This window comes from Martes martes (assembly GCF_963455335.1).
Source record: "Martes martes genome assembly, chromosome: 8".
NCBI classification, from domain to species: domain Eukaryota; kingdom Metazoa; phylum Chordata; class Mammalia; order Carnivora; family Mustelidae; genus Martes; species Martes martes.
In genome coordinates this window covers 99,373,489-99,397,524 of record NC_137895.1, presented here as the reverse complement: position 1 = coordinate 99,397,524, position 24,036 = coordinate 99,373,489, and the positions used below count along the sequence as shown (strand labels likewise).

At 38.6% G+C, this 24,036-nt stretch overlaps 1 protein-coding gene and 1 pseudogene across 2 annotated transcripts in view; both read right to left on the bottom strand.

Moving 5' to 3' along the window:
• LOC308347143 (ankyrin repeat domain-containing protein 26-like) overlaps positions 1-24,036 on the bottom strand; it is a gene marked incomplete at both ends in the record, with an annotated part of 252,683 nt that overhangs the window by 104,343 nt on the left and 124,304 nt on the right. The window lies entirely within an intron of this gene.
• On the bottom strand, positions 20,256-21,414 carry LOC308348008 (casein kinase II subunit alpha'-like; annotated as a pseudogene). The gene has a single exon. The product of its transcript is annotated as a casein kinase II subunit alpha'-like (transcript).

Genomic DNA, 24,036 nt, shown 5'->3' with positions numbered 1-24,036 from the left:
ATAAATTTATATAAATTTAAATTATATTTATTTAATTTAATTAATTTATTATATTTATTTAATTTATTTATTTTATTTAAATTATATAAATATAAATTATATTTATTTTATTTAAATTATATAAATATAAATTATATTTATTTAAATATAAATTATATTTATAAATATAAATAAAAATAAAAAATAAAATATATAAAATATATAAATAAATAATAAATTATATATTAAATAATAAATATTTTATATATCTTATACATAAACATATCATATACTTATATATGATATATTTTATATACATTATATTAAATAATAAATGAAATTATTTTCTTCAGTTTATTAGATATTTAGATTTATAGATCATATGAAAATCAAGAATTACCAATGATCAATATTAGTATTTAATACTATTATAAATAAATAAATAGCAGCTATTTATCCACCACTTATGAATGATTCACCTTTTCCTACTAATATGAAATGTCACCATATTTGGGTGTTTGGCATTTTCTACTCTGCCCCATTCATTCATCTGTCCTTTCAGCTATTAGTAACCGTGTAAATTGTGGAAATTTAAGATACATTTTGATATCTGGAAGGGTAAATTTGTCTGCTTATAAAAATTTAAGTTTTTATTTTAATTCCAGTTAACATGCAGTGTTATATTACTTTCAGGTGTACACTATAGTGATTCCAAAAATTTTCTTAATGTCATCACAATGATAAAAGAGAGGTGTAACCCAAAATTCTTTAAACCCTGATAATTTTATTTGCTTTATGGAATGTCGATAAATACAAGAAGAGTACACATTTTGAGAAATATGTCTTCCTAATCACAAACAGAACCATCTTCCCAATTCAAAATTTCTTTCGACAGCCAGTCAGTAAATAACATACATACAAAGCGGACACAGATATAAATTATATATTGGATTTTATCGAAAGAATTTGTAGCCCAGAAGTTGATCTATTATGGGAATAGATCTTTTTTTATAACATTATCGTATAAAAAGATGTCCCTTAAAAATAACAGACTAACTTTTATAGAGGTAGTTTAGCCGGGCTATTCACAGGTGGCCAGTGAGATTGCAATAGGTCTGCAACACACAGAGAAAACTGCTAGGTTACACATGGGTGGCCAATTGAATTTCAATTTACCCTAGTAGATATATGCACACCCCACTGATTGGATGTCTTCACCTGGCCTGACCCGCCCTTGTAACTGGGCTTTGCAAGTAAGTTCCTCTGGGAGGGGCAGGGTCAATCTAAGTTCACTGCATAAACACAAAATGACTCCCTCTGGCTAAGCAGGCCCTTACAGCTCTATTACCGTTTTTTCTTGTCTCTTTTATTCACGTCTTTCCCAAGCAGTAGCAACCGCTGCATTTTCAATATGTTGTTCATGACGGCAGCTCTGTGGATCTCTTTGAGATCTTTCATTCGGATGTTATACACCCACTGGGACTCGTTGAATTCTCCCTTCTTAACAACCGGGGCCCTCAAGTCATTCATCACTTCCCTGCGAAAGGTCACGGATGAACGCCCCTTCCCAGTCCCGAAACCAAAAAACTTCTTCATTGCAAAGCCTAGAGGCTTCACCAACACTTCACCTTCCGCTGGGCTTTTCACAGCTTCTACACACCAGCACCCGTGCTAGAGATAAGCCAAACTGACCGCTTAACGGTTTGGAATCTTGGAGCACCTAACAACCGTAACCATGACGCCAAGCACAAATGCGCTTGCGCACCTCTGAAACCCGCGTGGCTGCGCCTGCGCATAAAGGGCCAGCGACTAAAGGTGCCCAAAGTGCATGTGCAAGGCCCAAGCCTCTCAAATCTCAGTGCGGCGTCGCGCTGCTCTGACGGGGCAGAGCGGTGGGGCCCCCACTCGGCTCGCCACCCCGAGGCTATAAATCTGGATAATATTATTTTAAAGACTCTGAAGACCTACAACAAACTAAGAAGGGTTTATTCATGAAGATTACTGAAGTTTGGTTAGAGCTGTGTGAGTCTGTGCTGTGCTCTCACTTCCCATGCCAGAAACTTGTCACTTAGAGAAGGGACTTGCCTGACCTGAGGCAGAGTAAGTCAAAGAGGTGGCCTCCATGCTAAGCACACAGAGTTCTCTAGCCTGAGGTTGCAATGCTGTTTAGGGGAAACAAGAGTAGCAAGGTATTTAACTGTAAGCTCTGAGAGGTCAGAGAGCCATCTGGATGGGATAAGCACTCCACATAAACTCCAGGTTTACCCGAGGCAGGCAGTAGAAACTGAAGCTGGTTCGAGCCACCCACATACCCATGGTTGCTAAGCCACGCGCATACACACAAAGAAGCAGAAAGCTTGTTAGAAAGCAAAAACCAGGCAGCCTTGGAAATGACCCAAATGTTGCATGGACTTAGAAGCCCACACAGATCCGTCAGCAGAGGAGAAAGCATGAATAGTGGGGTCTGCACACAACATCTGCCCAATCTTTGGCTAAATGTTAAAGGATGCAGGCAGAGCAGCAACATGTAGGAAGCAAGATGTAAAAATTTAAGAAATGAACAGAGACATCAATGGCTGCACACTGCAGGAGAGACGGACTTCATAAATTTACTGGAGGCAAGTTACTAAACAAAACAAGACAACCCCCTAGGGAGGAAATCAGAACCCCTAATTGCTACATTGCCTGAAATTCAACAAGATTATAAAACAAAGAGACAAGAAAGGTGACCCTTACTACAAAAAGCATTAAGCAGAAACTGTCTGAGTATTTCCAGATGGTAGATTCAGCAAAGATTTAAAAGCAGCTACATGGACATGGTCAAAGACTAATGGAAATAGTGTTGAAAACCATGATGAAAATGACACAACACATGAAGAGTCTCAATAAAAAGATACAGGGGTGCCTGGGTGGCTCTGGGTTAAGCCTCTGCCTTCAGCTCAGGTCATGATCTCAGGGTCCTGGGATCCAGGCCCACATCAGGCCCTCTGCTCAGCAGGGAGCCTGCTTCCCCCTCTCTCTCTGCCTGCCACTCTGCCTACTTGTGATCTCTCTGTCAAATAAATAAATAAATAAAATGTTTAAAAAAGAAAAAGATACAAAGTAAATTAAAGATTTGAATGGAAACTTACAGCTGAAAAATACAGTACCTGAAATGGAAAATTCAACTGATTTGAGATGACAGAAGAATTGGTGAACTTGAAAAATCTACAGAAATTACTCAATCTCAAGCAGAGAGGGAGGAAAAAAAAATGAAGAAAATGAACAAAGCCTGAGACCAGATCAACGATAAGTGTACCAACACATATGTAAGGAGACCCCCAGAAGGAAGACAGAAAAGGATTAATAAACATATTTGAAGAAGTAATTGCCAAAAATTGCTTAAATTTGATGAAAACCTAATCTGCAGATCCATGAAGCCCAGTAAATCCTAACTAGGAAATAGACAAGCACATCCACACCTAAACACGTCGTCATGGGGTCAAACTGCTAAAAGTCAAGAATAAGCAAACAAAAACAAAACCTTGAAATCTCCAAGAGGAAAAAAACCAACCTATCACAAAAGGAGACCAATATTATGATTAACAGCTGACTTCTTAAAAAAAATAATGGGAGGGGCTCCTGGGTGGCTCAGTGGGTTAAGCCTCTGCCTTCGGCTGGGGTCGTGATCTCAGGGTCCTGGGATCGAGCCCCGCATCGGGCTCTCTGCTCAGCGGCGAGCCTGCTATCCCCCCCATTCTCTGCCTGTCTCTGCCTACCTGTGATCGATCAATCTCTCTCTCTCTCTCTCTCTCTCTGTGTCAAATAAATAAATAAAATCTTAAAAAAAAATAATGGGAGCTAGGAGTCTATGGGATAACATAATCTAAATGATTAAAGATTTAAAAAAAGGCAACCATGTGTTCTATATCCAGCAAAACGATTCTTAAAAAAACAAAGGCAAAAATAAATCACATTCCCAGAGAAAGACTGTGGAAATAAGAGTATATAAAGCACTAGTTATGTCGCTATATTGTTGAGTCGCTGTAACATGCACAGATATAACATATGACACTAGGAGCACAGAGAAGAAAATGAGCTATACTGAAACAAAGTTCCTACATTTGACCAGAATTAGAGTAGACTGATAAGATGCACACAGTCATACCTAGATCAATCACTAAGCTGTAACTCAAAAAAAGAGAAACAGAAGGATCTCTTGAGATATGAGAAAAACAGGAAAGAAAAAGCAAAATGGGAAGTGTAGAAACAAGTATATCAAAACTAAATCTGAATGAACTAAACACTCCACTGAACAGAGATTGTCGATTGGATTTTTAAAAAAAGCAAGATTAATAAAGAACTTGTGTTCAGAATATATGATCTCTTACACCACATAATAAGACAACCCAAAAGGGACAGTAAGGGTGCTCTGAATGGATGTTTCTCCAAAGAAAATATACACATGGCCAATAAAACAGGAGAGGATATCACTAGTGTAGATAAATGTATGTTAATCTATGAGATATTATTTCACTCACACCAGAATGACTTTATCAAAAAGACTCTAAGAATATGCTGTAGAAGATACAGAGAATGATGCATTTCATCAGGTCCATAAAAAGGTAAACAGAAACTTACTACATGACCCAGCAATTTCTACCTCAGAAGTCTATCTAGGAAAAATAAAAACATGCATCCACACAAAGACATGTATACACACAGGGAGAAGGAAGGAAGGAGAGGGGGACAGGGAAGGATGAAAGAGAAGAGAAAAGGGAAAGGGTAGTTGGCAATTAAAAAAATGGGACAATGAATCTGGACCAAGGGTATACAGGGGTTCCTTGTATTATTCAAGTAACATTTCTGTAAGTTTGACATTAGATCCATGCAAGCCGTTGTTGTTGTTTTTTTAAAGATTTTATTTATTTATTTGACAGACAGAGATCACAAGCAGGCAGAGAGGCAGGCAGAGAAAGAGGAGGAAGCAGGCTCTCCGCAGAGCAGAGAGCCCGATGTGGGGCTTGATCCCAGGACCCTGGGATCATGACCTGAGCCGAAGGCAGAGGCTTTAACCCACTGAGCCACCCAGGCGCCCCGAGAAGTTGCTGTTTATAAAGAAGTTATAATTCACTACAAGTAAATTGCTACTTCACGAAACATCACAGGTACGGCAGTGTAAGACAGCATCTGCAAATGCATTTACACAACGTACACCCGCAGATTACTGTGATCCAGGACTAGGCGAGGGAGTCGAATATCTGTTGCCCTATAATTTTTATGTTTCTTCTTCTGCAATACTCTCAATTTACCTTGTTGATTATTAATCATTTCATTTTTTGAAAGATTTTATTTATTTATTTGATAGAGAGAACACAAAAAGGTGGAGTAGCAGGTGGAGGGAGAGGGAGAAGCAGGCTCCCCACTGAGCAAGGAGCCCAATGGGTGACTCAATCCCCACACCCCGGGATCATGACCTGAGCCAAAGGCAGACACTTAACCAACTGAGCCATCCAGGTGCCCCTTACGTGTTTTTTTTTTAAATTAACATATAATGTATTATTTGTTTCCCCTACTATATTTAATAAATCATTTGAAAACCCTTTTAAGGGTTTTCAAAAAAAAAGTAAGGATCTATATTAAGTAAACAATAAAGAGTAATATGTGTTTGCAGCATAGTTTTGAATTAATTTTATCAACATATAAGAGAGATGCTGAAAAAACATAGCAGTAATCATATTCCATTTTACTTTTTAGTCACACTGTATGCTTAAAACTAATTTTTAAAAATTTTTCTGTCTTGAGAAAAATGGCCATTTTATACTGTTGATGCGTCCAATTTAAAAATAGGATCAAAGACCTTTGTAAAAAATTTTTATACTTTAAGAAAACAACACTACATTGAAGAATTTATTCCAAGTAACCAGAAATGTAGAAACAGATTTATATAAAAGACATTCCTTACAGCATTAATTAAAGTATAGAAAAGTGGGGGGGGGGGCCCAAAATTCAATTTGTTAAATAATGAGGTTTCCACATGGTGGATTTCTATATCGTCATTAAAATTATGATTTGGAATATTCATTAAATTATTAGAAGTATTCACTGTTAAGAACTTGCCGTATTATGTTGAAGAATCTCATACTTCACAATACTAAAGAAGTTTTCCTCCCTATAAAATCCCAGAAGGTAAGTTAGCAATTTCAAAACTTCTACACATCTGTAGTATAAAAGTAAATAATTCAAGGGGTGCCTGGCTGGCTCAACTGGTAGAGCATGTGACTCTTGATCTCACGGCTGTGAGTTCAAGCCCCACATATATTGAGTGTGGAGCCTATTAAAAAAAAAAAAAAGTAAATAGTTCAAGTATTTCCTTAAAAACAAGATATCATACCTCAAACTGCAGAGTTCTTGCTCCCATTCTACTTTTTCAAACTCAACTTCGATATCATTTCTTTTGTTTCTGATAGCTCCTTTTGTAGTCTTTTAGCCTTATTTTCCATTTTTTATATTTTCTTTTAAGTTGTCCTCAGTGATTTTTTAAGTTCTATTAATCTTTCATATGAAAGAACCACATCCTGGATTTTCAATAAACTGACAGAATCTACATCAGAGAAAAAAGAAAAACAAATGAAATATATAGGGCACCTGGGTGGCTCAGCTGGTTAAGCATCTGACTCTTGGTTTTGGCTCAGGTCATAATCCCAGAGTCGTCAGATGGAGCACTGCATCGGGCTCCATTCAGCATGGAGTCTGCTTGAGATTCTTTACCCCCTCTCTTCCTCTGCCTCTGTTTTTTCCCACCCCCCGGTCATGCTCTCTTTCCAATAAATTAACTTTTAAAAAAGAAAAAGAAATAAAATATATGAGTACTTTTTGCATATAAAGGACTGTATGCTTTCACATTCACTCATTCATACATTAAACAAATATATATTGAATGATTTCAATATAAAATATATTACTGGGATGCCTGGGTGTCTCTGTTGGTTAAGCATCTGCCTTCAGCTCAGGTCATGATCTCAGGGTCCTGGGATTAAGCTCTACATTGGGCTCCCTACTCAGTGGGGAGTCTGCTTCTCCCCCTGCTTCTGCCCCTCCCCCAGCTTATGCACTCTGTCTCTCAAATAAATAAAATTGAAAAAAAACAAAAGATATTACACTAAGCTCTGCAGATCTCTGGCTTTTATTTAGCTTAAAGTCTAGTGAAGGAGAAAATAATTATAAATTCAGATAGTTCCTATAATAAAAGAGTTCTATGATCACATAACATAACTTGATCTACAGTGGGAAGGGAAGATTTCCCTGAGGAAGAGATAACTATTCTGAGAAATGAAGGAGGAGCAGGAAGCACGTGAGCAAAGGAGGAAGGAGAGCATTAAAGACAGTCTATAGCATGTGCCAAAGTTCTATCGCAATCTGCTTCTGGCCAAGATGGAGTAACAGGTACTGATGTATCTTCCTATCTGAAAAAAGCCAAACAAAAACAGGTAAAATACACTTTAAAATCATTTTCAAGAAAAAGGAATTCAGGCAATGAAGGTCAATGATCCCTGAAAACACAAGAAGTTAGCCTAACACATACCAGAACTCATTGCCTTGAGACAATTTCCAGGCCATGACACAGGTGAAAAAACTGAGATAGGCTCCACCAGACTACCTGAGTTGAGATGATGAAACTGAGTCTGGTGAAACGAAGACAGATGAGATCAGGGGTTAAAGCACTGGCAAGGAGAAAGCAGAAGAAAAAACCCAGAACAGAAGAACAGAAGAAAGAAGAAAGAAAGAAGAAAGAGATCGGAAGAGTAATAACCAATGCATGCACATAAGGAAATCTCCTGTGACAAGGGGAAAGATCCATCTGGAAAGAGCAGAGGAAACCCTGCCTGGTGCTCACATGGCACCAGGGGCAGTATCTATCCCCATTAGCCATGCTGGAAAAATTCATAACCCTCAGCACAATGAATAGAGCAAGTAGGTTGTGCCTCAGCAGTGGGGAATTATGAGCTCTAGGCTGAACACTACTCTGGATTCACCTAACGATTCGTAAGAGCAGGACTGGAAAGGATCAAACTGTTTGTAATTAAATTAGCTATAACTCCTAAGAAAGCATAAAAATGTAAGTAGAGGCATAGAAGCTATTTTTAAAAAAACCAAATAGCACTTACAGAGATGTAAATTATGTCAGACATGAAAAACACACCGGATTGGAATAAACACATATTAGACAGCACAAAATAAAAGACTGAAATTTGACATCAGAAAACTGTGAGAAAACTTCAAGTAGCTAATATACAGTTCCCCAAAGAGGCAGAGGAAAGGAACTAGAAAAAAATATTCGAAGAAAAAATGACGGGGGCACCTGAGTGGGCGTCTGTCTTCAGCTCCGGTCATGATCTCATGATCTCAGGGTCCTAGGATCAAGCCCCGTGTTGGACTCCCGATTAGAGGGGAGTCTGCTTCTCCCTCTCCTTCTGCCCCTCCCCTGTGGTTCACACACACACACTCTCTCTCTCTCCTTCTCTCTCTCAAATTAATGAATAAAATCTTTTAAAAAAGAAAAGAAAAAATGGCCAAAACTTTCCTAAACTTAATGAAAAGTATAAACCAACAGATCCAGAAAGATCTGGCTAGGAGTGAAGAAAAGGAAGTAAATCATTATAATAGTCTTAAACGACATACTATGTGTTATAACATTACTAGAAGGAAGACTATGATGCTTAAGTCATATACTTTAAGCTCTAATCACCGCAGTAGCAAAACTAAAGAGTTATAGCTAATAAGCAAAATACATACATACACATACACACATAAATAAAACTAAATCATAAAAATTACTTGATTAAAAGAAAGCAGAAAAAGAAGGGAATGGAACAAAGAGCAGAAGAGACAGACTGAAGTCAAACAACATGATGGCAGATTCAAATCAACTACATAAATAATCACATAAAATGAAAATGGTCTAAAAGCCTCAATGAAAAGGCAGAGTGCCAAAATGGATAAAAAAGGAAGACCGAGCTATCTGCCACCTATTAAAAAATGCACTTTAAATGAAAAAACAAAACAAAACAAAACAAACTAATGTGTTAAAAGGCCAGAAATATGACAGACCAAACCAACACTTGGCAAAAGAAGGCTGAGCCTGAGCAGTTACATTAATACCAGACAAAACAGATTTCAAAGCAAAAAACACTAGCAGCAATAAATAAGTTCATTTTATAATGATAAAAGGGTCAACTGAAAGAAGCATAATGTTTATGCATCTATTAACAGGTTCAAAATATATAAAGGAAAAATTGACAGAACTTCAGAGAAACAAGCAAATTCACAATTATAGTCTGAGATTTCAATAGGCAGAAAATCAGCAAGGATATAGTAGACTTGAACACCACCGTTCTTCTCAAGCATCCATGGAACACTTACCAAAAGAGACTATATTCTGGGTCATAAAATAAATTATAATAAAAGGAGTAAGTCAAAAGAACTGAAGTCATAAGAGTGTGTTCTGTGACCACAAAGAAATCAAATTAGAAATCAAGAATAAAAATATCTCTGGGGAATACTCAAATATTTGCAAACTAATTAACACACATCTAAATAAACCCTGGGTCAGGGCGCCTGGGTGGCTCAGTCGGTTAAGTGTCTGCCTTCCGCTCGGTTCATGATCTCGGTCCCGGGATCGAGTCCCGCATCGGGCTCCCTACTTAGAGGGGAGTCTGCGTCCCCCCTAGCTTATGTTCTCTCTCTCTCTCTCTCAAATAAATAAAATCTTTAAATAACCCCTGGGTCAAAGAAGTAAAGAAAAAAGAAATTAGAAAATATTCTGAACCGAGTGGAAATGAACATATAACACCTAAGAATTTCTGGAATCCTGCAATAGCAGCACTCACATGAACATTTATAGCACTGAATGTATATACTAAAAAAGAAGAAAAGTCTCAAACTGATGACCTTTGGCTCCACCTGAAGAAATTAGTAAAATAGTAGTTTAAAAAAGTTTGATAAACTTTGGTTATGTAGAAAAATCTGACAGAATTTTTTAAAAAGCTACTAAAACTAATAAGCAAACTTACCAAGTTCAAGAATGAACCTGGATCCATACCCTGTATCATAAATAAAAAAGAATTCAAAATGGGGGCGCCTGCATGGCTCAGTCAGTTAAGCAGCTGCCTTCAGCTCAGGTCATGATCTCGGGTCCTGGGATCGAGCCCTGTGTCCAGTTCTCTGCTCATCAGGGAGCCTGCTTCTCCCTCTCCCTCAGCCTGCCATTCCCCCTGCTCATGCTCTCCGTCTCTGTCAAATAAATAAATAAATATAATCTTAAAAAAAAAGAATACAAACTGGATCTCATGGATCACAGATCTAAATGTAAGACTTAAAACATAAAACTTTGTTATTCAACTGCAAAACTTCTAAAAGAAAGCATGAGAGAAAACCTCTGACCTTGTGCTAGGCAAAGGTTTCTTAGATAGGAACACCAAAAGCAAAAATCCATAAAAGAACAAATGTATAAACTGGACTTCATCAGAAAGAAAAACTGCTCTTCAAGAGATACTGCTGAGAGAATGAAAAGTCACAGACTGGGAGAAAATCTTTGCAAAAAAAATACAGGTCATAAAGGAACTATATCTAGAATATACAAAGAATGCTCAAAACTCAACAGATAAGAAAACCCAATTTTTAAAATGACAAAGGATTTGGACAGTTCAAAGAAGATATACAGATGGCAAATAAGCCCACGAAGATATGCTCAACATTATAAGTTATTAGGGAAATATACTACATACCCATCGGAACATCTAAGATTTAAAAAACTGACAATACTAAGTGTTCATGAATATATAGGGAGAAATCAGAACTCTCATACATTGCTGGTGGGAATTGAAAATGGTGCAACTACTTTAGAAAACCATTTGGCAGTTTCGTAATGAGGGAATACAAAGAGACACGAGACTTAAGGGTTATTAACAGCCTGAATTACAGTTACGGTTTCATATGCATATACATATGTCAAAACTATCAAATTACACACTTCATCCATGTGCAGTTGCCCTAACTAAAGCTGTTGAGGGGAAAAAAGGTCTAATATAAGAAAAAATACCTAAAACAGTGGCTGGGATATGGAAAGAAGGGTATGAAACAATCCAAGATGAAGCTGAGAAACTGTGGTCTTTCACCCCAGAGCGATGACAAGTAATAACTAAGCTTTAAGCAAGGGGGTAACGTGGTGAAATATAAATTTTAAAAATATGTGGTAACTATGGTTGCAGTGTAGACCAAGATTCTGGGAGGTGGAATGACAGGGAAAACAGTCCTGAGGTCGTTTCAGTCTTCTAGGACAAAAACAGTGGTAACCTGACCTTGGGTGAAGGCACAGAAGACGAGAGTTAACACACATCAGGTGTGCCATTCCCAGGATGAAGTATAGTGGAAGTATAGTGGAAATTACAGCTTTTTGGCTAAGAGTATTCAACATTTCTCTCTTTTCATATAAAATGTGTTTCTGAGATGAGTAGCTCTATAACACATCAGTGTTGTATGGTACAGCACTAGACAATAAGTGCACATATTACTATAGTAATGTACATACAAAGGCTTCATATTTACCCAATGGTCTTACCTTTATAATCCATGCCAAGTTGTTCAATTAGTGACATGCAAATCATATAATTAGAGCAAGGCATGTGGAAATCCTCCGAAATTCTTTCAGATGATGGAGTTAAGTCATCAAGGTCATCCACAGAATCAATTTGCTTTTTGACCTACAAATAAATAATACTACTTCAAAATGTCCACTAAATATTTATAAAATATACTAAGTGTAGAGAGATGATAAATACCCATACCTTTTTATAAGAGCAAAAAAAAGGTACTTTCAAAAGGACTGATTTTTATCAAAATGACCTTTATCAATAACTAGTGTTTCTGAACAACTTTTTCAAAGTAAATGTCTGTACAACAAAGTCAGATTTTCTCTTTTTTCACTACACCTTTCCTAAAGTAATTTTTTACCATGGAATAGTGTTTATGATAAACATTATTTATCAAAATAACATAATAAAATAAAAATTTAAAAATTAATAAATGAAATAAAATTATATATATGCATATATATGTGTGTATATATATGCATATATATAATTTTATATAATTTTATTTCATTTATTAATTTTAAATTTATATATACACACACATATATGCATATATATAATTTTATTTCATTTATTAATTTTTATATAATTTTTATATAGTATATATACATATATATGTGTATATATATATATATTTACCTCTTCCTCTTCATTAGATGTTTTCTTTGCAGGTCTAAAAAAAACAATTCTTTTCAGGCAAATATTAAATACTTAAAATACAAAGAATATCTAAATCATATCTAAACTATATTATTAATAATGTTAACAAAGCATTAAATAATGTTAACAAAGCATTAAACTGACAAAAAGCAAAGGGAAATCATAATGTTACTTGCATTATTTGATATGAAGAAATATACCACATTTTTTTGTTGTCATTTTCAATAAAAACAAGCTTTTACTGGCTCTAAAAACTATTTGGAAAGTGTAAGTTAAGTTCTTATATGAAAGAAACACTTTTTAAATAATCATTATATTAGTGATTTGAGGATCTACTGTGTAAATACTACGCATTATTATGAAAACTTTACAAGTTTTAAAGGTATTTTAAGCCTCACAATAATCTTATAAACGTAGGTAATTATATTAGGTATTTTACACAGGAAGAAAATGAGGCACAGAAAAAAGTAACTTCCCAAAGCCAGTACAGGTGGTCAGGAGTAGACCCAGAATTCAAATCCAGGAAATGTGCTTTCAAAACACGTGTTTTACAGTATGTGGTGAAAGTAATATTTAAGTGTTTTTAAGCAATCTGATAGCAAATGAATCTCTTAGTATTCCATTGTTAGCTACAATTGTAAATAATAATTCATGAATCTTAACCATTTTTTTAAATAAAAAGACTTCATATGTAGGCAATATTGAAACCTACTTTCAAACAACTAAAGATTTGCTTCTTCTAAAGAAATCGATCAATGGGCATCCATTTATTCATTCAACTGTTTATTCACGAACATACACTTATTGAGCACACTAAACGTGTCTATGACACTGTTGGCATAGGAATCATGGCTTTTGTAATTTAGAACTTTATAAACCAAAAGTAATAATCGATGATAGATTAATAGTTTATTTTTCAATTATAAATAAAATCTTTCCCCTTCTCCCAGAATCTAAACAAATATTAAGTTAATATAACCAGATACTTCAAAGTCCCTAATAAAACCATAGCTATTCATGATACTGTCAAAGGCACTGAATATCTAAAATTATCAAGGAATGATTAGTTCTATTTAGAATGTCCTAAGGTTTGTATATTTACTATTATACACATATTTTTAAATCAATGAATGATAGTATGCGCACATTCAATTATATGAGAATACTCCACCGTGAAACCAATTCTGAATAAACAACTTCTTGACACAAAACCACATGAGTAGGAGTACTAAGGACAACTACTATATCATCTTTAAAAGAATGTAATACAATCAATAAGCTTTCTAATATTTGGAAATGCGAACAAAATTAAATTACCATGTCTCTCTCTATTGGGTCATTTCCAGGAACATACAAAAGTACTCTGAAGGCTCCCATCTTAAAATTAAAACAGAAAGAAAATTCCTTTGAACTCCACATTCTTTTTCAGTTATCATCCATTTCTCTATTACCTTTCCCTGTAAAAATTCTCTAAGGAGTTCTTTATACTTATTCATTACAGTCCAGCTTCCATGGTGACTGTTGAAACTCCTCCTTGTCAAAGTCACTTGTCCTCATCTTAACCTTTCAAGCAGTGTGTCTGATATACTTGAGTATTTCTTGTCTTAGCCCGTACCTATACTACAGCATTTTATTTCCATAAGAAGTAATCACTGTTAAAATCCCTTCAGAGGGAAATAAAGAATTTATAGATTTTATCTTTCTTCATCCTGATCCATTCCACTTGAAGTGCTGTCATCATTCATTTGTAGTGGACGAGAAGTCAGAAAAGGGGCTTTCTCAAACCTTGGTGTAATCACAGATTCTTTTTATGTTTGTTTTTCTTTTTCCCCTTTCCTTACTTCCTTTGTATCCAAAGCAGGATCACTATTTTAAAAATAGTAGTTAGGGGCACCTGGGTGGCTCAGTGGGTTAAAGCCTCTGGCTTCAGCTCAGGTCATGATCCCAGGGTCCTGGGATCGAGCCCCGCAGAGAGCATTGGGCTCTCTGCTCCATGGGGAACTTGCTTTCCCCTCACTCTCTGCCTCCCTCTCTGCCTACTTGTGATCTCTGTTTGTCAAATAAATAAATTTTAAAAAAATCTAAAAAAAAAAGCAGTTAAAATATCCATTAAAAAGCCAATGTTTTTGGGTGCCTGGGTGGCTCAGTTGGTTAAGCCACTGCCTTTGGCTCAGGTCATGATCCTGGAGTCCTGGAGTCCTGGAGTCCTGGGATCAAGTCCCGTATCAAGCTCCCAGCTCCATGGGGAGTCTGCTTCTCCCTCTGACCTTCTCCCCTCTCATGCTCTCTCTTCCTCTCTCTCCCTCTATCTCAAATAAATACTCAACCATTCTCTTATACCATACACAAAGATAAACTCGAAATGGATAAAAGGCCTCAATGTGAGGCAGGAATCCATCAAAATCCTAGAGGAGAACATAGGCAGTAACCTCTTCGACATCAGCCACAGCAGCTTCTTTCAAGACAGGTCTCCAAAGGCAAAGGAAACAAAGTGAAAATGAACTTTTGGGACTTCATCAAGATCAAAAGCTTCTGCACAGCAAAGGAAACAGTCAACAAAACAAAGAGACAACCCACGGAATGGGAGAAAATATTCGCAAATGACACTATAGACAAAGGGCTGATATCCAAGATCTATAAAGAACTCCTCAAACTTAACACACACAAAACAGATAATCACATCAAAAAATGGGCAGAAGACATGAACAGACACTTCTCCAAAGAAGACATACAAATGGCTACCAGACATATGAAAAAATATTCATCTTCATTAGCCATCAGGGAGATTCAAGCCAAAACCACATTGATATACCACCTTATACCATACACACACACAGACACAGACACACACACACACACACACACACACACACACACACGTACATACATACCATTCTAACAGGTGTATATATACCTGTTAGAATGGCCAAAATCAACAAGACAGCAAACAAGTGTTGGAGAAGTTGTGGAGAAAGGGGAACCCTCTTAACACTATTGGTGGGAATGCAAGTTGGTGCAGCCACTTTGGAGAACAGTGTGGATATTCCTTAAGAAATTAAAAATAGAGCTACCCTATGACTGCAATTGCACTACTGGGTGTTTACCCTAAAGATACAGATGTAGTGCAAAGAAGCGCCATCTGTACCCCAGTGTTCATAGCAGCAATGGCCACAATCGCCAAACTGTGGAAAGAGCCAAGATGCCCTTCAACAGACAAACGGATAAAGAAGATATGGTCCATATATACAATGGAATATTACGCCTCCATCAAAAAGGGTGAATACCCAACTTTTGTATCGACATGGACAGGACTGGAGGAGATTATGCTGAGTGAAATAAGTCAAGCAGAGAGAGTCAATTATCATATGGTTTCACTTGTGGAGCATAAGGAATAACACGGAGGACGTTGGGAGATGGAGAGGAAAAGTGAGTTGGAGGAAATCAGAGGGGGAGACAAACCATGAGAGCGGTGGACTCTGAGAAACAAACTGAGGATTTTGGAGGGGTGGGGGTGTTGGTTGAGCTTGGTGGTGGGTATTAAGGAGGGCATGTATTGCATGGAGCACCGGGTGTGGTCCATAAACAATGAATCTTGGAGCACTGGGAAAAAATTAAATTAAATTTTAAAAAATATTTTTTAAAAAAATTAAACAATTTTTTAAAAAGCCAATGTTTTCTAATAATTTTACTGGTAAAGAATAAAGAAAACCAATTTTTGGTGAAATTCTGCTACCCATCTCAGTTCATTTATTAGTTCACAGAACATTTATGAAGTCCAACCATATATAAGGAAATACACATCCCTTGCTTCAAAGACAGATAAATATACAATTACAATACAATGTCTTTGTGGTGACAAAACGGCTGTGGACCTCTTTGTAGGAGCTGTGGAACCAAGCACCATAAACCAAGGGACCTAGGAAAACTCTTGCCTACGCATGCATCAGATAATAGGTGCACTCACTACAGTCCCAGCTGTGGACCCAGCAATAGCCTATACACTGGCTCTACCCCTTCCTCTCAAGCACATCTGGGAGCCCCTGGAAAACACTGTCTTAGATAATCATCCATTGAAGACAGAGCCTTTTTGGAAAACCAGATTTCCTACAGTAAAGTTCCAGCACACCACCAGAGCAAAAAAAACCCCAAAAAACAAAAAAAAATCAGGTTTGGACATACTGGAAAGGTAGTCATTAAAGACTACTTCAAATGCAAAGACGGCAATGTAAAACTTCAAAGAATATAAAAAATCAAGGAAATATGATACCATGAAATGATCACAATAATCTTCCAGTAATTGATCTCAAACACATGAGGATCAGTAGTTTACCCAAAAAAGAGTTCAAAATAGCAGTTTTAAGGAAACTCAGTGAGCTACAAGAAAACACAAAAAGCCAATTCAGGGGTGCCTGGGTGGCTCAGTCCGTTAAGCGCCTGACCCTTGATTTTGTTTCAGGTCATGATCGCAAGGTCGTGAGATCCAGTCCTGCTTCGGGCTTATGCTCAGTGCAGAGTCTTCATGTCCCTCTCCCTCTGCTACTCGCCTGGCTCACACACATGCTCTCTCTAAAATAAATAAATAAACAAACAAATAAAACCTTCAATTAAAAAAAAAAGCCAGTTCAATAAAATGAGAAAAATATTAGATGAACAAAATGAGAAATTTAATAAAGAGTTGGAAGGGCACCTGGGTGGCTCAGTCAGTTAAGTGTCTGACTCTTGGTTTCAGCTCAGGTCATGACCTCAGGGTCGTGGGATCGAGCCCTGGGGCTGCTTGACATTCTCTCTCCCTCTCTCTGTCCCTCCCCCACTTGATCTCTTTGGTTTTCTCTCTCAAACAAAGATAGAATATATTTTTTTTAAAAGAGCTAGAAATAGTTAAGAAAGAACTAAACAAAAATTCTGGAGCTGAATAATATAGTGAATGAAATGAAAAAAAGCAATAGAAATAGCTGACAGGGGGCGCCTGGGTGGCTTCAGTTGGTTAAGCATCTGCCTTCAGCTCCCATCATGATTTCAGGGTCCTCGGGTCCAGCCCGGCAATTGGGCTCCCTGGGAGCCTGCTTCCTCCTCTCTCTCTGCCTGCCTCTCTGCCTGCTTGTGATCTCTGTCAAATAAATAAGTAAATAATCTTAAAAAAAAAAAAGACAAGACAAGAACGTGGATTCTTCTCTAGAATCTCCAGAAAGGAATGCAGCCTTGCCAACACTTTAACTTAAGTGAGATTTTCAGACCTCTGACCTCCAGATCTCAAGCAGGTTCCCCAGTGTGCTTAGGACTGGGGGCTTCTTGGGACACAGGGCTCTTAGTGCTAAGAACAAGTCAGTCCCAGGGTATACCCAACATACCCCTCATCGCTTTGACTCCCCCCCCCCCCGAGTAATATCTGCTTATTATGGCAGTTCAAGTTGGAGTTTTTTTTTTTAACCATCTCTGCACCCACTCTTCCCATATCCCCCACCTATCCAGAAAAGACACCATCTGTGACTCTGAGATTCCTTAGGCAGAGTGGGACATTTGTAACTCCTCTTCGTAACTTTCAAACATTAAAGCTCAGATTACAAATGCAAGTTAATATTTCAGTTTGGTTCTCCATTTTACTTCCACACGTCTGCCCTACAGAATTCAGGGCAAAGCCTGTGTGCCTGACCCCCTCCACCATGAGGGTATAGAGCATTGTGCAGGTTCAAACCGTTCCCACTCATGTCATTCTTTCCTATAGGGGAAAGTACATACTGGTAGTACACTTTCTCATGACTAAAGTCGATCACTCGATGAACTTCCTATTTTCAACAGAAAAATGAATGGGCATCTCTACTTCATTAAATTTTAAAATATTTTTTATTTGTCCCAGAATCTGTGTGCCAAACATAGGAGTTGGCACCAAATTTCATAAGGAGTTGGTGCCCAGAGAGTTGTTATAGGTATCCTCTTTGTTGCCAGACTTTTTCAACATAAGCAAATTAAGTAGCTCAGTCTCCAACCTGGGACTCAAGTGGGGACTCAAAAGCCCTCCAATGGGAAGGAGATAGGTGAGAATTTAGCATCACCCCTCAGATCCTTGCATGTTGGGAAGCCAATGTTGGGAGACTTCCAGGGATTAATACCACTACATACTTATTTTCTTATTTATATTTTCTGATTTTTCAGTGATAAATTGTGTGTTGCTTTGCACATAGTAATTTGTTTCTAGTTAAAACAATAAAATAGCTTTAAATGTGTTTAAAGATTGGGGCACCTGGGTGGCTCAGTCGGTTAAGTGTCTGCCTTCAGCTCAGGTCAAGATCCCAGGGTCTTGGAATTAAGCCCCATGTTGGGGTCCCTGCTCAGTGGAGAGCCTGTTTCTCCTTCTCCCTCTGTCCCGCCACTATCCGCCCCCCCCCCCGGCAATACTCTCTCTCTCACTCACTCTCGCTCTATCTCAAATAAAAATCTTAAAAAAATAAATATGTTTAAAGATTAACAAATGAAGCTTTCAGCATTAGATAATAAAGTATAAAATATATAATTCACAAATGTAAAAATATAATTTTTTTTTGCGACCAATACCAACACGATTTTATTGGAATACGGGATGTAAACAGATGTTTTCAAACAAACAATCTAACCTTATAAAAATGTGTGGCATTATTAAATAGTTAACAAAGAAATCCTACGCTCTGATGTGGGTTGACACCTCAAGCTCTAGCCTAGCTTGAAGTCCCCACAGCTGTGGCATGGCTCTGCAGCTGGGGGAGGAGACTGCTTGCAAACCAGACTGGTGACAAGTCCCCAAAATGAAATCAGCCTGTTTACTTTTTAAGGCAGAATCTAGCTTCCTTTGCTAACACGAAGGCTGGCACAATGGATCCTGAGCTTTGACACTGGCTCCAGGAGCTCCAACTAACCCCCCAGACCCCCCCAGATGATGATTGCTCAGTCACTGGGGAACGGGCTGGACCTGCACACACGACCCCAGTCCCTGCCCGTGAGAAGGACACCTCTGCCATCATGTTCACATATGACCTCTTGGAGCTTCCAAATGCAGCTTACCCTGATTATAAAGGAAATTGCTTCTCATGGGGATAAAAAGGCAAAAAGGGTGGGGAGTGGGAGAAGAGTACATTTTTCTCACTCAATAAGTCTTTTCCTAAATACATTCTAATAGGATGTTTCCCCATTCCCCAACCTGCCTGAAGACCGACTTTCCAGCTTTCATTATGGTTATGACCAGAAAGTCTCTATTTCAGAGAGGTGCATGAAAACAGGTGCACACATAGGGATGTATGTGCTGGGAAATGGTGAGGTTTTCCTTACAAGGCTGCAAAAAGAAAAAAAAGGCTACACGGAAAAAATAGCAACAAGATTTTATGGTTAGGCAAATCAATAAAGGTTACAGTGAGCTCCAAGTTATGCACTTCGCATCCAACTTTTGATGAGACAGAGGGACCTGTTCACAGCATCACAAGGTTTCAAGTGATGCCTGCTGACGGCAAAGGGGCCTTTTTTGAGTGCCTGCAGTTTGCTCCCAAATGAATACACTTAGAAGAAAATTGCAGGGGTGAGGTCCATTTCCCAGAGAGCTCATGTCACCAAAAAATACATAAAACATGAATTTGTAAAAGAGCCTAAAAAAAATACTGTCTCTGTTTTAATATCTCCTTTTCATCAATGAGGCTGGTGTGTCAGTATAGACTGCTGACGTTTTGCTAAATCTTGAGCCTGAATCTCACGCCAAAGGAAACCCAGACCACAGTGGAATAGACAGGAAGTCAGATATTCAGAGCTTGTTGACTGAACGGGTTAATTCAACAGTGGGCTCCTGTTAAATAAAGGTAAATGGACAACAACTCCGAGTCTCTCCTCTCCCATGCATTCCAAAGATCCTGAACTCTGGGCATCGTCCTGCCGCCATAATGGCAGCTCCCTGTAGACTAGTACTGGGGCATTTCTTTCTTTTTGACAGACAGTTAGGACTTTACTCTTCTTTGCGTTTAGAAGGAATGACTAGAATTTCTTTTTATCACATTGTAGTTTTCCTTCAAGATTTGGGTTTGGTTGGTCGGTTTTATTGGCAAGCATCAATGCCGCATTACCCATCGCCTTCCAAGTCCGCGAGGGGGCTGCCGTGAGGCCACTGGAAAGCACAGCGTTGTCTGCAGAAGGCTGGGACCGCTCCTTCACCACGGGGTAGAAGTCCGGGTGCTCCATGGCCTCTTTGGCAGTCAGTCTCTGTTGATGGTCCTATCGCAGAAGTTTGTCCAGAAGATCTAGATCCTCGGGGCTGACGAGGTGTCTGTTCTCACTATGGATAAAGTTTTCCCAGCGTTTCCGTGAATGTTGTCCCAGGATATCGTTGAAGCGCAGATCTAGGTCTATGTGATATTTCTTCAGATACCCATACAGCTCATCTGTAGCCAGAACCTTGGCAATGCGAACAAGCTGGTCATAGCTGTGCTGTCCGTGAAAGAAGGGCTCCTCTCGAAAGATCATGCTTGCTAACATCCAGCCCAAACTCCCCATGTCCAAGCTGTAATCATACATCTGATAGTCCACAAGGAGCTCCGGGCCCTTGAAATATCTGGAGGCTGCATGGACATTGTACTCCTGAGCAGGATGGTGGAACTCTGCCAGACCCGCCTATCAGTCGCAGCTTTTTCTGCTGGTGATCCATCATGACATTGTGAGGTTTCACATCCCTGGGCCTGATTCCCTGGCTGTGGCAGGAATCCAGGGCCTTAAGTAGCTCATACTTATCATACCGGATATCAAAGTCTGTCAGGATCTGCTAACGTTGCTTAAGATCTGTAGTATTGATATATTCAAATACCAAACCTGGGGTCTTTGACACAGGGTCCTTCACAGTGTCAATCGGCTTAATTATATTTGCTCCACCACGAAGGTTCTCCAGAATCGTAACCTCTCGTTTTATCTTCTTTTTCTTCACTGGCTTGAGAATTTTTACAACCACTCTCTCATTGTTGGTGACGTTGATGGCCTCAAATACTTCACTGTACTTTCCCCGACCAAGTTTTCCAACCAGTTGGTAATCATCTTGATCACCCCAGCTCGGGACCTGAGCCTCATAGCCCCGGTACTTGCGGCTCCTCAGGCTGTTCACCTCCGGGTAGACCCGGGCCCTGCTGCCAGCAGCCGGGCCGGGCATGGCGGGCGGAATGGGGGGGGGGGGTGCGCCGCGGGGCGCAGAGGGCGGCGGCGTGGCGGGGGGCGCGGAGCGGCGGGCAGAGGAGGCGGTAGGCGGTCACGCCAGGCTGGGCCCGCGGGGGCGGGCGGGCTGGGGGTACGGGGCGGGGGGGCGCCGGCCGAGCCGGCCGGGCCCTGGAGCTGCCCGCGGGGTGGCGGGGCGGGCGGCGCTCGCGCTCTGTCCCGGCCTCCGCTCCGCTTGCAACTCGGAGGTGGCGGCGGCGGCACCAGCAGCGGCGGCCGCCGGCTGGGAAAAGGGCAGCGGCGGCGGCGGCCAAAAATGTAATTATTAAATGCTATGTTGTCTACAAAAGAATAATCGATGGAAAATAAAAATACTCTAGAAAAAAATTAGTGAGCAGAACCTACCTACACAGCTCAACACATACACCAAAATAAACCCTATTAGTAAAAGTGTTTACTCCTTTTAACGAAACCATTAAACCATTAAATATTTCAGAAAAAAACATATATGAGTGGTATTACTGATGAGTGACAGATTTTTCAAACAACAGAAGCTATAAAAGAAGGTATCAATACATTTGGCCGCATAAAATCTGTGACCGAATACGCTTAATATAAGTGAAAATATAGAAAAAAAGGATTAGCATGAATGATAAACATTATTTGTTTATAATAAAGGAACTAAAATTTTTTTGTAAATGATCACAAGATATAACCAGTTCGCAAATTAACCATGAGTACCAGCCTTCTTCTCTTACCTGATCCGGACAGTAGGTTCAACTTCATCATCTTACCTCAAGACATTTGCCCTTTAGTTCTGTCATAATTTAGTCCACTGGAATCTTGATATACTCACCACCTTACAGATCATCATATTTACCCGTTATATGGATTACTTCATGCAAATATTATTAGGTACCTAGGAAACAGTCTGAAAGTCCTTGTGAAAAAAATCTTCCCCATTGTTACAATTTATGTAAATCTTTTCAAAAAACAAATCAGTGTTATCCATTTAAAGAAATACTTCCCCCAAATTAAGCACAAATTCAAGATACCGCTTTTGTATCACATGTGATTGATAAAACATGTTAACAATATAATCCGTTCTAAGAAACCAAAAGCTCTGGTGGATAAAACTAAATCCGGGACTTGGGATAGGCACATAGTAATATCTCACTTTTGGAAATAGTGTATTTTTATGAAGCCTAACCAAGAGACATTCTTTTTCCTTCTATTTATTCCTCCAAAAACTCTTTACATTTTATATAAGGAGATCTGAAGACCTTTTATAACACCAAGAAGCATTAAACTTAAGCATCTTAAAATCTAACAAAAATTTTAAAAGGTATACAAAAGGCATTAGCTTATGTGGAGAGAGGGTACAGGGAAACACATCTGCCTAATTTCCCAAACAGGAAAAAAAAAATCGGTTATATAATAATCAAAGTATATGATATCAGCTGCGTAAATTCTGAAATCTGTTGTTTTCTGCTATAGTAGCATGAAACATGATTTTTCATCAAAATTTTTAAAAATTGAACCTTTGTCATAGCGGAACTAATACTGGCAATTTGCCATTCTAACTAGTGAGGGCTGTGTTTCCACATCCATGAAGATTTTACACCAGGCTTCACATTACTTGAACCACAAATTTCTTATCATCGCTGTCATTTCATATTTTTTACAACTGATTATGGTTTTTTAGCTAATTGTGATTATTTCAAAATAATAAAAAACAAGAGTCTCTCTTTTGTTCTTCTTGAAAATCCTTTAGCAACCAAGTTCTCTGAATACCTTTCTATTTTGTCTCATTTCCTTACTTCTGACACCTCTGTCTTTGTCATCACCTAGTTCATAATTTCGAGGAGTTACAGAGACATAACATCTCAGGTTTAAGAACAGCTGGTCTTTAGCCTACTTTCAGGACTGTGAAGGGTGGCGAAATTTGAGGTGAGAGCCTAAAATCATTTCTGCAGCACAGGAAGGATGAAACACGAAGGATAAGCTCATTAAGTGAAATGTATCCACTTAAACGCAGTAAGATGGCAGCTACAGAGAGGCTCACTATACATCTGTTTCCTTGAGAGTTCATGTGATGTACACTTGCTAAAAAAATATTTTATTTATTCATTTGCCAGAGAGAGCACGAGAGCACAAGCAGGGGGAGCAGCAGGCAGAGAGTCCGATGCGGGACTCAATCCCAGGACCCGGGAATTGTGACCTGAGCCAAAGGCAAACGCTTAACTGACTGAGCCTCCCAGGTGTCCCACACATACTTTTTTTTGGAATTTTGACCACATCTGTTTGTACTCAGGACCTATTCAGGAGATGCCCATCTATTCACAAAAACATCCTGATTTATCTGATCACTTGGTAAGTTCACAGGATAATATAGGAGAAACAAGGGATCTGGAAAATGGGAGATTTTTCACTTCTTTGTAACATCAAATAATCTATTTCATTATTTTTAACTCCCAAAAATGACTGCATCTGATTACTAATGGTACAATTCAACTGAAAATCCATTAGATGTGTGCAGTAAACAAAACTCAGCTTCAATACTTTCTTCCTAAGGGAATATGAGAACAAGGTCACCCACTTTACATGGTCCTACACATAA